This window comes from Dermacentor silvarum, chromosome 2, assembly GCF_013339745.2.
Source record: "Dermacentor silvarum isolate Dsil-2018 chromosome 2, BIME_Dsil_1.4, whole genome shotgun sequence".
In the NCBI taxonomy this organism is placed as follows: domain Eukaryota; kingdom Metazoa; phylum Arthropoda; class Arachnida; order Ixodida; family Ixodidae; genus Dermacentor; species Dermacentor silvarum.
Window position 1 is genome coordinate 49,692,941 of NC_051155.1, and position 15,553 is coordinate 49,708,493.

At 47.0% G+C, this 15,553-nt stretch overlaps 1 pseudogene; it reads left to right on the forward strand.

The window, feature by feature from the left end:
* The window catches only part of LOC119440006 (trichohyalin-like), a 32,144-nt pseudogene that overhangs the window by 11,999 nt on the left and 4,592 nt on the right, over window positions 1–15,553 (forward strand).

Consider the following 15,553-nt stretch of genomic DNA (forward strand, 5'->3'; position numbering starts at 1 on the left):
CTTTGCTGCTCAGCTTGGACCCAGAAGAGCAGCTCTGGGCCGTCCGGATGGCCGAAGACGCCGCCAGAAAACAAGGGCTTGCCGCCGTCTGAGGAAGGGGAGGCCTGGGGGTTAGTCTCCCAACCCCCGCCGCCCCCAGACCCCATCATGGACAAAATAAAGTTTTATCTCTCTCTCTCTCCTCATCTCGCATGCGTGAAAGGCATTGTTCGCGGGGTTCCTACCGATATTACTCCTGAGGCCCTTTTGAAGATGCTCTCTCCGGCTGGTGTTGTTTCTGTTATAGATGCAATAGGTCGGTGGGTGATAACCGAGTCCCAACTGAGAGCGTTATCGCCTCGTTCGCCGGTTTAACGCGCCCGTCTGAAGTAAAGGCTTGGCCGTATTTGTTCCGCGTGGAGACATTGTCACCTAGGCCATTGCAATGCCGAAACTGCTGGAGATTTGGGCACAGTGCTAATGCATGTAGATCTTCAGTGAGATGCTGTAATTGCGGCGGCTCTCACTCTACATCAGCCTGCGACGAAGATGCACCTAGGTGTTGCTTGTGCGATGGATCTCATAGTGCTACAGATAGTAACTGCCCTGCGCGAGGCCATGAGATTCAGGTGCTTGAGATCGCGGAGAAACGTCATTGTTCCCGTGCGGAAGCAATATCAGCAATAAAGGAGCGCGATGTTGGTTGCGCAGCAGCTGCTTCCCGTCAGTAAACATCTCTAGAAGCCATAGTTTCGGCCACTGTAGCCGCAGCCATTGACAAGGCAATGCCAATAGTTATGGAGCAACTGTTTAACACTTTTGCCGAAGGTATAACTGAGGTGCTAACGGCCAAATTCAATAGCCTCCTCCAATTGCACTCTGCTGCTGCTGACCCCACTCCATGTAGTATTCCCGCGCGCCATTCAAACGAATCGAACTTTGACAATCAGGCAGAGGTTGAGTCCGATACCTCAGTGGGTTCTCCGGTCTCAGCAACTGCGGGACCTAGCCACTCATTTGGACACATGAGGCTTGGGACCATCAGCAATAGAAGCAAGGGTTCCCCACTTTCTCCCACGGATACTCCCAAATCTAAGCCTAAAAAAGGAATTAACAGTGATCACCACGAGCAGGATGCGTTGCGTTCTGCCGTGGAATCATCCATTCTAGGATCGCCATAGCATCACTTAAACTTCTCCAATGGAATTGCCGCTCTATATCCTCAGGTTACGTTGACCTTCTTTATTTAGTACACAAAACAATACCAGATGTTATTTTACTTCAAGAATCATGGCTTTCGTCACATCAAAGATTTACTATTAATAATTTTCGAAGATTTCGTTTAGATCGTCCAGGTAGGGGCGGTGGGCTGATAATACCAGTTTCATCAAAAATGTATCATAAGGTAACTAACTTTTGAACATGTGTGTTCAGACTACGAAATTTTAGGATTATATTTTTTGCTGCCAGGTTGCGTTGTGTTTACAGTGGTTAATACGTACTTCCCGAACGGAGTCAAGAACACTGATCACCTGGACTCGCTGTTCCGAAACTGTTCAAATGCAACGCTCCTGGCAGGAGATTTTAATTCACATCCTACTTCTTGGGGAATTAAAACGGATGGTTGTAGAAAGAGGTTGTGGAATTGGGTGCATGACAACAATTTTCAATGTCACAATTCAGGACAAATTACTTTTCTACGTGGGCGATTCTCTTCTGCATTAGATCTGACTTTCTCCTCTGCTAATATGTCTATTTCTTCTTGGGACACCTTTGACAATGGAACAAGTAGCGATCACTTACCCATCACTTTTGAAATCATGCTTTCACGTGAGGCTCCTATTATACGACAAAGACGACTCATTAATTAGAAATAATTATAAAACGTATAAATCAACTATAAATGCAGGCTTATCAGCGTTGAGTACTAAATTATGATGAACAACGGAGGGCTGACTCAGTGGTATCGCTTTTAAACTCTTCTATTCAGCCTGCTGAGTTTACGGTTATGTCTGGCAGCTCGCCGTCAAAGTCATCATGGTGGAACGATGCTTGCACAAGGGATTATAGGCGAAGAAAAGCAGCGTGGAAAAGTCTCCAACATAATCATTCACCGGAAAATTGGATGGACTATAAATTCTATGCAGCCCTATTTAAACTAACTGTGGCGATAGCTAAAGACGAAAAATAATGCACTACATACGTCTTTGTCAGAACCAGAAAGAAGATCGGCACTTTTTAGGTTTATACGCAACAAAAAAAGATGTTCAACAGTCCGTATGGTCATTTTCTGCTGTTCTATCCCCCAGAGAAGCGGCGGATTCACTAAATGACATCGCGAAAGGGCTTGAAGCACGCTTTTTTCGCTGTGTCTCAGACCTAGGAGGTTCAAAGTTTCGACATCTGAATTTCTAGAAGTTACCATGACAGAATTATCTGATGTCATCTTAACTGCTCAGCAATCGGCTCCTGGAACAGACCGCATCACAATTACTATGATTAAATTATTGTTTAATTCTTTCCCAGATGAGCTTTTGAATATAGTTAACTGTTCACTACAATATACATGGATTCCGACCTCTTAGAAAATTGTAAAAATTGTGCTTTTGCTTAAAAATCAAAACGTCGGATATATCTTGGACAACATTCGGACAACGTCAAATCTAGTCAAAATTGTAGAAAAAGTCATTCATGTCCGGCTTAATGAATTTACTTCTCGTGGTATTGTGTGCCCGAGATAAATAGGATTTAGACCTCAATGTTCCATTTGGTCAGCTCACATTGATTTAGAAAGCCGCATTCGACTCGCAGGACAATCAGGAGATACATCAGCATTGGTAACTTTAGATATTGCAAAAGCATATGACAGTGTCGAACATGAAATTTTAATTTCTCGATTATAGCTATCTGTTCTGCTCCAGACTATTTAGTAGCCTGGATACAAGAGTTCCTTTCTGGTAGAGAATTTTTTTGTTTCAAGGATGGGGTGACATCGGATACGTATAAACAGACGAGAGGCGTACCACAGGGATAAGTTCTTTCGCCACTTTTGCTTAATATTTTGTTATCTTCTGTGACAGTTCATCAGGATGTGCAACTCTATCTCTATGCTGATGACATTGAATTTTTCTCATCAGCAAGGGGTATTAATATGTTATACCAAATTTTGCAATCTTATTTGTCTGAACTCTAGTCCTGGCTGGACGGCCTGTCTTTTTCGCTTAACGTAAAGAAATGCGCTCTACTGGTGTTTCCATTGTCAAACCCTGTCTCTATTTCTCTTCATTACCGTAATCAGGCGATTACGCAAGTTCCAACTTTGAAGTACTTAGGGATAACTTATGATGGTAAGCTAAACAGGCAGCAGCAGATAGAAGCAAATGCTAATGAAGGAGAACGTGCAATGGCATTGTTGCACCGGTTCAGCAATAAAAACACAGGGAAGCGTAGAACTACGTTGCTGATGATTTATAAGCTTTACGTCCGCGCCATTCTATAATTTGGTTGTGTTCTTTTTTCAGGATGTGCAGCATACAAGCTAAGAGCTTTAATTCTACTGGAAAGGCAAGCACTGCGTCTCTGCCTCGGGCTGCCAAGTTTTGTGGCAAATAATGCGCTTTATCTGGAGTCTGGAATTATTCCGCTTGATTCCAGATTTAAGCAACTTACTGTCCTGACTTTCCTGAAGCTTTATGATACACCCCTTTCCAATTTGCAACCCGTTTTCATAAATTCTCCAGAATCATTTTTCAGAACAGGATGGCGGCGTTACCGACAGCCACAAGTTGTTTTTGTTCAATCGCTGTTATCAAAACTTCAAGTTAGTCTACCACGCCTGATTTCTTCAAAATATAATTCGTTCAAAATAAAACTCACTTTTGATGATATGTTTCCAAAACACACGAAACTTCTTCCTGTGCGCATACTTGAAGGTCTCCTTCAAGACCATCTCTGTCAATTTCCGTCTCATTTGGTTATTTCTACGTACGCATCACAAAATTTAGTGAATGCTGGTGTTGGCATCTTTTCGAATCAACTTCAACTGGTCTTTTGCTCTCCGTCTCACTGATTACACTCCAATATTTCTTGCAGAATTTCTGGCAGTTATTCATGCCATCCGAAAATTGGGTCCACAAAATTCTAAGGTAATAGTTGTTACAGATGCGCTTTCGGTCTGTACACATTTAACTTCCAATAATCAGTCACACCTGCTGAGTATATTTTCGACTCTTGCCCCAGAAAATTTATCCGAAGTCTGCTTTGTCTGGGTTCCCGGACATAGTGGAATCTTTCTAAATGAATCAGCTGACTCGCTCGCTTCGACATCACTAAATGGTCCGGTCATAAATGTTCTTCCTGATTTCTCTTGTATAACGGGAGCTAGATTTAAACGCCTTATATTGCTGAATTGGAATGACTCGTCCGTACTTTCCTCAGACGATTTTCAACATTTAAAATTTTGGTGGAACACGAGCAAGTGTCTTTCACGCCAATGTGAGGTGACGCTGTCAAATGTCCGCTGAAGAGTTCGCCGCCTAAATTTTTGTCTTCATAGATCTGGTTTATCAATCACTGACCTCTGCTCGTTTTGTAATCAACCGGAAACTATTGACCATTTCTTTCTTTCTTGCCACCGCTTCTCCTCCCTCCGTAGAATGTTTCTGTTATTTCCAAGTGGTAATCTGGGTTTGGCACTTACAACGCCAAACATTTAGTCTTTTGGGGCCTGTCAATTAGGCACAAGTCAGGGTTCGATGATCACTGCTGTACACAAATTCATTGAAGCATCCGGAAGGTTACGCTGCTAGGGTACCGACCGTGGGACATGTTATGTTATGTTTATTTTTGTAGTTACTTTTCTCCTAATTTTTATTTAGTTAGTTTATTTATAGGACCTCTCAAAATCTGTGTTAAGGAGTTGCTAAAATCTTAATTTTGATTGTTCGCCTTTACCCATTTTGTTCGTTGTTGGGTGTATGTTTTATTTTATCCAGTGTGGCCAATCCCCCTCGTGGGTATGAGCCATGTTTTGAGGCAACAACAACAACAACAACAACAACAACAACAACAACAACAACAACAACAACAACAACAACAACAACAACGACTGAGTAATGTCTCCTTTCAGTATCATGCACGATACAACATATTTGGCGACGAGGATTTAACAGCCCATGTGCTACCGGCTTGCCCTTCATCTGTGCCTTCGATTGCTGCGTGTCATCCTCTACGATGAGTATTTCGGGGCTACAACCGCCACCCCCTTTCTTCCATCACCTATACACCTGGTCATTCCATGGGAGCAATGGATTCAAGCGTTCAAGAACTACATGGTGGCGTCGGGCGCTTCCGACCTACCTGCCAGGCGTCGGAAGGCGATTCTACTCAACTGCTTGGGCTTGGAAGGACAACGTATCTTCCAGACTTTGACGTCGGAGGATGACCCGCGCCTTTTGGCTTCGAGCGCCGCTGGAGGGATATCTCCTGGCCCAGATGAGTTCGACCGCGCCATTGCGATGCTTGAAGACCACTACAAGAGCTTTGTCAACGTCACTGCAGCGCGTCACCATTTCCGTTGTGCACCGTTTCCGTTGTGTCACTGTTGTGTCACCGTTTCCGTTGTTGTGCACAAGCCCCAGGTGAGACTGCGGTCGATTACGTCACCGTCCTACGAGGTCTCGTTAGAGCATGCGATTTCGGTGACTTGGCGGACGATATGATACGCGACCAGCTCATAAAAAAACTACCAGTGAATATTTGCGCGAACGTCTTCTACTGGAAGAGTCTCTTACGCTTTCTCGGGCCATTACCATTGCCAGACAGCATGATCAAGCGACAAGAGAAGCGAAAGAACTTGCACGACACGAAGCACAATTGCATCATGTTATTGACGAAAACACTTCAAAGATGAAAGAAAAGCACTGTGGCACGTGCACATGCTATAAGAAGCAAACTGAAAGTTGTCGAGCCTTGCAAGAGCAAGAGTATTATCGTTGTGGTTCTTTGGACCATCTTGCGAATAGCCCTCTCTGCAAAGCTAGGACACATAAGTGTCGTAATTGTGGAAAGATTGGCCATTTGGAAAAGGTCTGCAAGTCTCTTCGAAAGTCTGAGAAAAAAGTTCGGCATGTCGCGGAAGACGACAAAGATACAGCTGACCCGGACGATCACTTAAGTGTTTGTCACATCTGAAGCCGCAAGAAGGGAATTTATGCCGTGTTAGAAATTGAAGGAATTTTGGTATCGTTCCTGATTAACACTGGATCATCGGTTTCAATCCTAGCCGAAGTCAGCAATTCCTATAAAAGGATGTTTTATCGCTCCAGCTACATTTCTCTGCCGATGAACTTCTGTTCTTCTGTACGTTGTGCCTGGAGGAACAACCATACTTGGTTTAGATGGTATCGCGGCTCTGGATATGAAGATTCAAGGATCGCCACTCAGGTGTCTGCTAATGACACAAGAAACTCCTGTGCTACGCCCTGAATTACGTTCCGAGTTCGAGCACTTGTTTCAAAAACAGCTAGGAACTGTCAAGGGTTTCACTCACAAGGTCAGAGTTCAAGCGTCTGTTCAACCAGTGGCCAGCAAGCTGAGACGACTACCACTCATCATTCGTGAGCAAGTCTCGGCAGAAGTACAAGAATTAGAAGCTCAGGACATCATTGAGCGCGTCGACTCTTCAGAGTGGGACTCACCAATTGTCGTAGCCAGAAAAAAGGATGGCTCGATTCGCATGTGCGTAGACCTACGAGAGCCAAACAAAGCTACAGTAGTGGACAGTTTTCCCCTGCCACAAACTGAGGAACGTTTGAACAGCCTGGTTGGAGCACAGCGATTCTCCAAGCTAGATTTAGCTTCTGCATATCACCAGTTGCCACTAAGTCCAGAAAGTCGGGATCTTACGACGTTTATAACACATGACGGCCTATTCCGCTCCAAGAGGGTTTGCTTTGGACTGGCATCGGCACCGTCAGCTTTTCAAAAGATGATGCATATGATCCTCAAAGGATGCAAATGCGTATTATTTTACATTGACGACATAATCGTGTACGGACGCTCCCTAGAGGATCACTTGGTCAATTTGCGCGCGGTTTTGAAACGGCTCTCTGATGCTGGCTTCAGGCTCAATCGTAAGTGTATTTTTGATGTTGCAGAGTTGACTTTTCTTGGCCATGTTGTCAGTGCCAAAGGGTTATTCCCACTGATGTCATCTATCGAGGCGATAACCAAGGCACCATCACCTACAAATATGAATGAACTTCGCTCGCTGCTGTGACTTGCAGGCTTCTACTCCAAGTTCATCCCGCAGTTTTCTGATGTTGTGGAGCCAATGCGTGCTTTGCTTCGAGGAAATGCGCCTTTCGCTTGGACTACAGCAGCACAAAGCGGCTTGGAGCAGCTGAAAACTCTGATAACATCTTGCGAAGGTCTTCACCTTTGTGATCCTCAGTTACCTGTGTACGTTACAACTGATGCCTCAGGATATGGATTAGGTGCTGTACTGCAGCAGGATAACAGGACATCACTGCAAACTGTCGCGTTCGCCTCACGTACTCTGCAACCGCATGAACGGAAGTACTCAGTCGGTGAACGCGAGGCCCTTGCCTGCGTCTGGGCCTGCGAGCACTGGCACGTTTACCTGTGGGGCGGACCTTTCATTTTGCGAACAGACCACGCTGCTTTGGTTAAGCTCCTTTCAACGAAAAGCACAGGTCACTGTCCGTTAAGGATTGCGCGCTGGTCATCACGGTTGCTGTGCTACAACTACATCATGGAGTACAGGAAAGGTAGCGAAAACGCCGTGGCTGACGCACTCTCCCGGCTGCCCCTAGAGAGTTTCATCCGCGATGGACCCGAAGAAGATTTTGTATGTCTTCAAGTGAAGCAGTTTATCACTACTTCTTGGCCTGACAAGAAATACTTGTCAAAAGAGCTGCTACCGTACTGTCACGTGCGATGTGAACTCTCTGTTGTTAGCGACGTTCTGTGGCGGGGTGACAGGATTGCCGTGCCTACTACTTTGACAGGCCGTCTTATGGATCTGGCCCTTGAGTCACACCCAGGAATTAGTCGCACCAAAGCTCGTCTTAGAGAGTCATATTGGTGGCCATGCATGGATAATCACATTGAAGAACTTGTGCGCACATGTGTAACTTTCCAGTCATTTATTCATTTATTGACTATTACTGCAAGTGGCCAGAGGTGGCTTTCGTACGAGATGCGTCAACGTCTACAGTGAAGAAATTTCTACTTGAACTTTTCGCAAGAGAATATCCACGTGGTATCGTATCCGATCATGGACCACAGTTTTCTTCAACGAATTTTGAACAATGTCTCACAGAGCGCGGAATTACGCATTGCCAACTCTTCTGTGTATTACCCGCAAGCTAATGGTTTGGTTGAAAGATTTAATAGGGTATTAAAGTCATATATTCAATTGGCCCTGTTAGAACGCCGTGATATGAAAATAGCGATGCTTGATTATCTGCAAACATATCGCTGTACGCCTCATGCGACTACTGGCGTTGCACCTGCTGTTCTTCTTCATGGACGCAAACCTCGAACCAGACTCGACATTGTGGGATTGCCTGACAAATGTTTCAGCACGGACCCTTCAAAGGCACTGCAGGAGTTGCGAGAGCGCATCAAGAACAAGCAAATCAAGTCTAAGAATTACATCGATGAAAAGCGCGGTGCCAAGGAACCCAACTTCGTCGTTGGTGACTACGTGCGGGTTAAATTACCTGCAGTTCATGGGAAGCTATCTCCACAGTTTTCTGCGCCCAAGAAAATTATTGAGAAGCGTGGACCTGCCTATTACCTCTTGGAAGATGGGCGTGTGTGGAATGCTTCCAAATTAGCGGCCGTTCACCGTGACGCTATCAGCAAAATGGAGTTCGGTACCTCTGCTGTTATGAACTGGTCACCAGCATCCGATTATTCCGCTACTGCAGCTGTAAATCATCCATCACAACCTGGAACGTCAAGCGCGGATAACTATGAGAATGCACCCCTCAAACAGAGCGCACGCAACAAGCTTCATTTAATCTGCCGGGATGCGAAGCACGCGTGAGAAGTGCCCGCAACTAGAAGACGCCGAAGAAGCTGCAGGAATACGTTAGACATTAATGGACAAACAACCGTTTTTCTTCCTGTTTTGTATTTTTTTTTTGCAAGAGGCGATATGTTATATAAGGCATCGCTGCCGACTGCATGCCATTAGAAGGCGCGTGCTTGGGGCCGGCCTAAAAGAGGAAGATGAGGATGGAATAATCGGTCAGTGACTGAGTAATGTCTCCTTTCAGTATCATGCACGATACAACTTTTGTCGCTTAGTATGAGCAGGTTCTTGGCCAATGCGCCAGAATCACATGTGCCACTGTGATACAAGCAATTCGGAAGCCTTAAACGTATTTGCATATCTGTCGTACACCTGTGTGCATATTAGAGCAGTGCACGGGCTCGGGCTAACCCGAAAGCCCGGGCCGGGTAGGGCAGTTTTTTCACGGGCTCGGGCCGGGCTCGGGCACGGCATGTGCTTTTTGAACCGGGCCCGGGTCGGACTTTCTGGTGGTGTGCATGTAACGTGCAGCGAGTTATCATCGCGCGTCTCGACTCTGAAAAACCTGTTGCCCCGACGCAGCTGGAAGCTAGCAGTGCTATTCCTGTGTACTTGTGTACTTCTATTTTCTTCTTCCGTCGTATTTTGCGGTGTTTGAACAAAATGTAAAAGTCCAGAAAGACCGACGTGGCTTCAAACCAAAGGATGCCATTGTATTTCTTACCTAAATCAATGTAATTAATGCTTTCAGCGCGGTGAAAGCGCGTTCGCGACTTTCTGATTCTTCAAAGGCGAATTGGTAAAACAATGACTGATAAGATAAGATAATTCGTCACGTGGCTGAAATATGGCACTGCGTCCATCCATGATTCTCAACCGGGCGCCTAGCAGCAGCGCATTACGCTGCACCATGGAGCAACGAGAAGCTTTCTTTCTCTGTTTACTCCATCCATGCGCTGCGCTCACGACCGGTCGGGGCTGCGCTTCCTATTAGAATACGGTTGAGTGGGACGAGCGGCTGGGGCGGCGCATGCTTTGCAGTAAGGCGCCCGACGTGGAAATATACTGTGGTGGCGCTGCGATAGAAGTTGATTGGGCCGCATCAAGGTCGCGCCGTTGGAACTACTGGCTATACTACTTGGCAGGGTCATTCGTACCACTTCGCGCACTGGTATCTGCGTTCAGACCACTCAAATGGTGTTCATAATTGCATATAACATGTATTTATGCCTTAAGAATAAATTCCTTTCATTATCTTTTTTATTATTTGTTTAATGCCGCTCGGTGATCTTTTTCGGTCTCGGGCCGGGTTCGGGCCGGTTTCGAGCCGGGCTCGGGCCGGGCTCGGGCCGGGCTCGGGCCTAAGGTAAAAGCGGTGGCGGGCCGGGCCGGGCGGGTAACGCAGATTATTTCCGGGCCCGGGCCGGGCCCGGGTCTCACCATAAAACGGTTGGTCGGGCTCGGGCGGGCAGCCCAACGTAAATACGGGCCCAGGCCGGGCAACGGGCTGAAAAAATCGGCCCGTGCAGTGCTCTAGTGCATATACCTCTCGTCAACAATCTTCTATCGACAAGCATCATACATTGCTTACTATTCATTTTGTTCTTGGCGAAAATAGAAGACCATGAAACAAGACAACAGAAAAAAAGCACAGAGGCGCCAACTATACTGTCTAAGGCCGACGTGCCCCAGAGAAACTTATTTTGGAACATGATGATGATGATGATGTCTTCAGCACATGGCTCGTACCCACTTCGGGGGATTGGCCAAGAATTGGGCACTTGAACTTTTATATATGGATTCTCATAAATTCCCTTCATCTTTGTTGCTGTGCGCGAGTCATCCACTACTGCTGCTACCGCTGCTACCTTGATAACTGAAATAAACTATGCTCCATTTAAACTACAATTTAGCGCTGATACTGTGAATTTATTTCTTTGGTTGAATAAAAGAGAATTAAAGCAAAACAAGTCGTGGTTTCACCCGAAAGGTGAAGCATCGATTGCGATAGTTCTATATAAAGTTTTAAATATTTTCTTACTAACTACAACATTTGTCCGTAAAGTTTCGAGACTGATTTATTGTCTTCGCTAGAAATGATTCCCCAAAACAAACGTTGGCGGATTGTGTAGCGCCATCTTTTCGGGCTAACCTGAGCTATTTATGTTAATTGCTGTGGCAGCCGCTAGATGGCACTACATGTAGAAAAACACGTTGTCGCTAGTCGTCTGTGCATTCTACTGTGAGTGAATGTGGAGAGATGGACATGCACCTCGAACGGCGTGTAAAGAAAATTCTGTGTGAAGCTTGGCAAGACAGCCACACAGACGTATGAGCTCCTTCGTGACGCTTACGGCAACGAGACATTATCGCGGGCGCGAGTTTTCGAGTGGCACAAGATGTTCGTTTCGGGGAGAACGTCGGTGGAAGACGACACAACGCAGGGGCGCCCTGAAACCTCACGTTATGAAAACAACTTGGCTCGGACCAGGGAGATGGTACACCAAGACCGCACCATTACAGTCCGCATGCTATCGGATGCTCTTGACATTATTATTGCGATAGCAATTATATGGACACTCAAAAGCAGATTTCTGCCGTCGGCGTCGCCGTCGCCGTGAGGTTCCGTATGACGTCAATGGAGATAAAATCGTCGCCGCGCGCCGAACGCTGTATGTGCGAGTGAAAGGGCGCGAGGGGCGCGCGCTTTCACGGGGAGTGAACGCACGGCGGAGAACAAACGCGCGTTCTGCGCCGTGCTCGCTTAAGGGCTGCAGAAGTAGGCGTCTCTTTCCTCCTTTAGAATCACCATATATGTAGAGCAAACGCGCCTTCTTCCGACGCGCGAGAGGCCGTGGGGGAGGGGGAGGAAAGGGAGGCGACGTTTAGCTGCGGCACCAAGTGCCTATTTATATCAGAGGCTCCGGCAACAGTCAGCAACGCCGCACGCATTTTGAGCGAACGCGGGCAAAACGCCGACGGCGTCGACAACAGTTCTGCGTGTTGCCGGTGCTGCTGCATGTCCAAGTTTATACAGCTGATAAAGCTAATATCATTTACTCCGTATAGCTCTCTACAAATTTGCTATCGCAATTGATGCTTCGCCTTTCAGGTGAAACTGCGACAACTTTTAAGACAACATGCCACCAAATTTTGCGCGAGATCTTGGGGAAACGAAAGCTGAATGCCAGACTTGTGCCGCACTTCCTCACACAGGACCAGAAGGACACGCGGACATCAGTGAGCGTTGATTTGCCCTCCGAGCCAGAGAAGGATGCTGCATTCGTCGACAGCATCATTGCTGAAGACGAAACATGGTGTTTTCAATGCGATCCTCAAACAAAGAGGCAGATCGCCGAATGGCGGTCCACAAGCTCTCCGGCATCGAGAAAGGTGCGGCGACAGTAGACCAAAACAAATACGATGCTGATAGTTTTTTTTCAATGCCAGAGGTGTCATACACCATGAGTTCGTCCCACAAGGGCAGACGGTGAATCAGGAGTTTTATATCCGCGTGCTCCAACACATGCGCGATGCACTGCGACGGCGTCGTCCTGCCTTATGGGCATCTGGACAATGGAGCCTTCTTCACGGTAACGCAAGGCCGCACACTGCTCTCAATGTGACAAAATTTCTCGCCATGCACAGCATTACTGCACTTCCCCATCCGCTATACTCGCCTGACCTCTCCCCGTGCTTCCCGCTTCTTTGCACGGTCTCCGGGATCGGCCCATGATTACGTAACGTGATTACGTAATCATGTCACTCGTCATGTGATCACGTAATCCCGCCACTCGTCACGTGATCACAGCAAAGGTCGCGTGATGACATCACACGTCAAACGTTACGTTACGTGTAACGGCATCATCACGTCACAATATCGCCTGATGGCGTAATTTGATGACGTCACACGTCACGCGATGACGCCTTCGTCAAGTGATGATGTCACCTTATGACGTCATGTGATGCGTCTTGGAAATGCAGCACGCTGTGCGCTTTCCGCCCCTTTGCGCTGCCCCCGGGATCGGCCCACATGTTTGTGTGAGTAAAGGTCGTGCACGCGGACACGCAACATCCCGGCCAACCAGAGGCTACTAGCTTCGCTGTAAAGAACCGCCCGTACTGTAATTGCTTTACAGTTGCAACGCTGTCTCGGAGGGCGTTGCTTGAGTAGTCTATATTAAGTAAATCGCCCGAGTTTGTTTTCGTTTCCCCTATGTTACGAGGGAGAAGTTGAGAAAGAAGAAGCAAAGAGGCAATGGTGGACCGTGACATGACAAGAACTTTATTTGAGTCCTGAGGAACTTAGGTCTAGGCGAGCTGAAGAGTCCCCCAGGTTAAGTCGGTGGCTCCGCCCAAGATGGGACGACATCGCGACGGGACTTGGTCTCCCGGTCCCATCGTGGTGGGCCGTGTTCCTAGAATGCTTGCGATTATTAAATCCCTGATGCTGCTCGCTTCAGCATCCTCGCTCGCGACCTACCCGTAGGACATGGGAAGCCAGTGCACGCCAGAGGCACTGGCGCAGAACTCTGTGCGCCGCGCCCTGACTTGCTTGTAGAGCCGCGGCTCCACGCGTCCCCTGGTGGCCCTGACTCCCGAGCGGCTCCTGCAGTTTTACGGACTGCATCGTCGCGTCCGCCATAGTGGGTAGACGTGCCGCCGTGCACCACCAGTAATGACGTAGTGCGAGCGAAACGCCATGCTTCATTGCTCGCTTAAGAAATGAGCGTGTGCATTTCTGGTCGGTGAGTAGGTCGAGGACGTAACTTTTTGTTCCTATCTCGCTTAATGAATCAATTCGCTCGATAAATAATCAATGAATCGCTGGATAAGTTTGTGAAGTTTTCAAATACTATATTGTTTTGGCTCTCATTAACAGCGTGGTGGCGTGGAGCAGAGGTAGAACACCCGGCTTCTAATCTGAAGGTCGTCAGTTGGAATCCTCCTCCAGTCCTTTACATCTTCAGGCGTGGAGTGGCGCCTGACACCGCCAAAAAATATCCCCGAAAGCTAGTGGAGCTATACTAGTCCAGGTGCAACCAAATTAGGAAGGCCAGATAAGCTTCAACAAAGTCACTCCCACGCCAGAACAGGAATTGGCCTCCCTGGTGCAATATTCGGCCACTACCTCCCTCATGACTCCTACAATTAACCCATGGCCCTCAGTCACCAGCGGCTGCGGAGCACCTGACCAAGGCGGCGGTCAGACCTGCGACGCGGCAGAGGGTGCTAAGCATCGCTGGGTCTGGACAGGCCGCCACTGGAAACTGAACTTGGCAACGCTCAACACGAGCACGCTATCGAGTAAGGCTAGTTAGCAGGGCTAATTGAATTGTTATCAGGTATTGCCTGGGATGTTATTGGCCTTAGTGAGGTTAGAACTAGTGAGGCTTATACAGTGCTGTCTAATGGCCACGTCCTCTGCTACACAGGTCTTCCAGATAAGAGAGAATTCGGAGTAGGGTTCTAGCCCATAAGGACATCGCGGGCAACATTGATGAATTCTGCAGCAACAATGAGAGGGTAGCAGTCGTCGCAATAAAGTTGAATAGGAGGTATAGAATGAAGGTTTTACAAGCCTACGCCTTAATCTCCAGTCACAATGATGTTGAAATAGAGCAGTCTTATGAATATGTTGAATTAGCAATAAGAAAGGTGCAAACTCAGTATACTGAGCTTGCACCTTTCAGTGGGCGACTTCAATGCAAAGTGGGGAAAAAGCAGGCTGGTGAGCAAGCAGTTTGCAACTATGGTATCGATTCTAGGAACACTAGAGGATAGATGTTGGTAGAATTAGCGGAAAGGAATAGGCTCCGCATAATGAATACCTTCTTCAGGAAGTACAGCAACAGGAAGTGGACCTGGAAAAGCCCTAATGGCGAAACCAGGAATGCGATCGATTTCATACTCTCTGCCGATCCCAGCATAGTGCAGGATGTAGAAGTGTTAGGTAGAGTAAAGTGCAGTGACCATAGGTTAGTGAGGTCTAGGATTTCTCTCAATTTGAAGAGAGAAAGAATAAAATTAATCAAGAGGCAATAGGCCAACCTGGACGCCGTAAGGGTAAAAGCAGACCATTTCAGGCTGGTGCTCGCAAACAAATATGCAGCTTTAGAACAGGGAAATGAAGACAACCTAGCGGTAATGAATGAAACCGTAACTAGGTGGATCTCAAAAGCAGCCATTAAAGTGGGATGTAAGGCACCAAGGGCAACCAGTAGGTAAGCTCTCCCATGTAACAAAGGACCTAATAAAGAAACGGAAAACATGAAAGTCTCATACTCGAGAGCTCAAATAGAATTCGCTGAACTGTCGAAACTGATCAACAAGAAGAAAGTAAGCTATATCCAAAATTATGATGTGGAAAAGATTCAGGAAGCAGTAAAATATGGACGCAGCATGGAAATCAGTAAGTAGAAAACTTGGCATAGGACAAGGCAAAATGTTTGCACTGAAAGATAAGCAGGGTAATATCATCAGCAATTTTGATGACATAGTTAAAGCAGC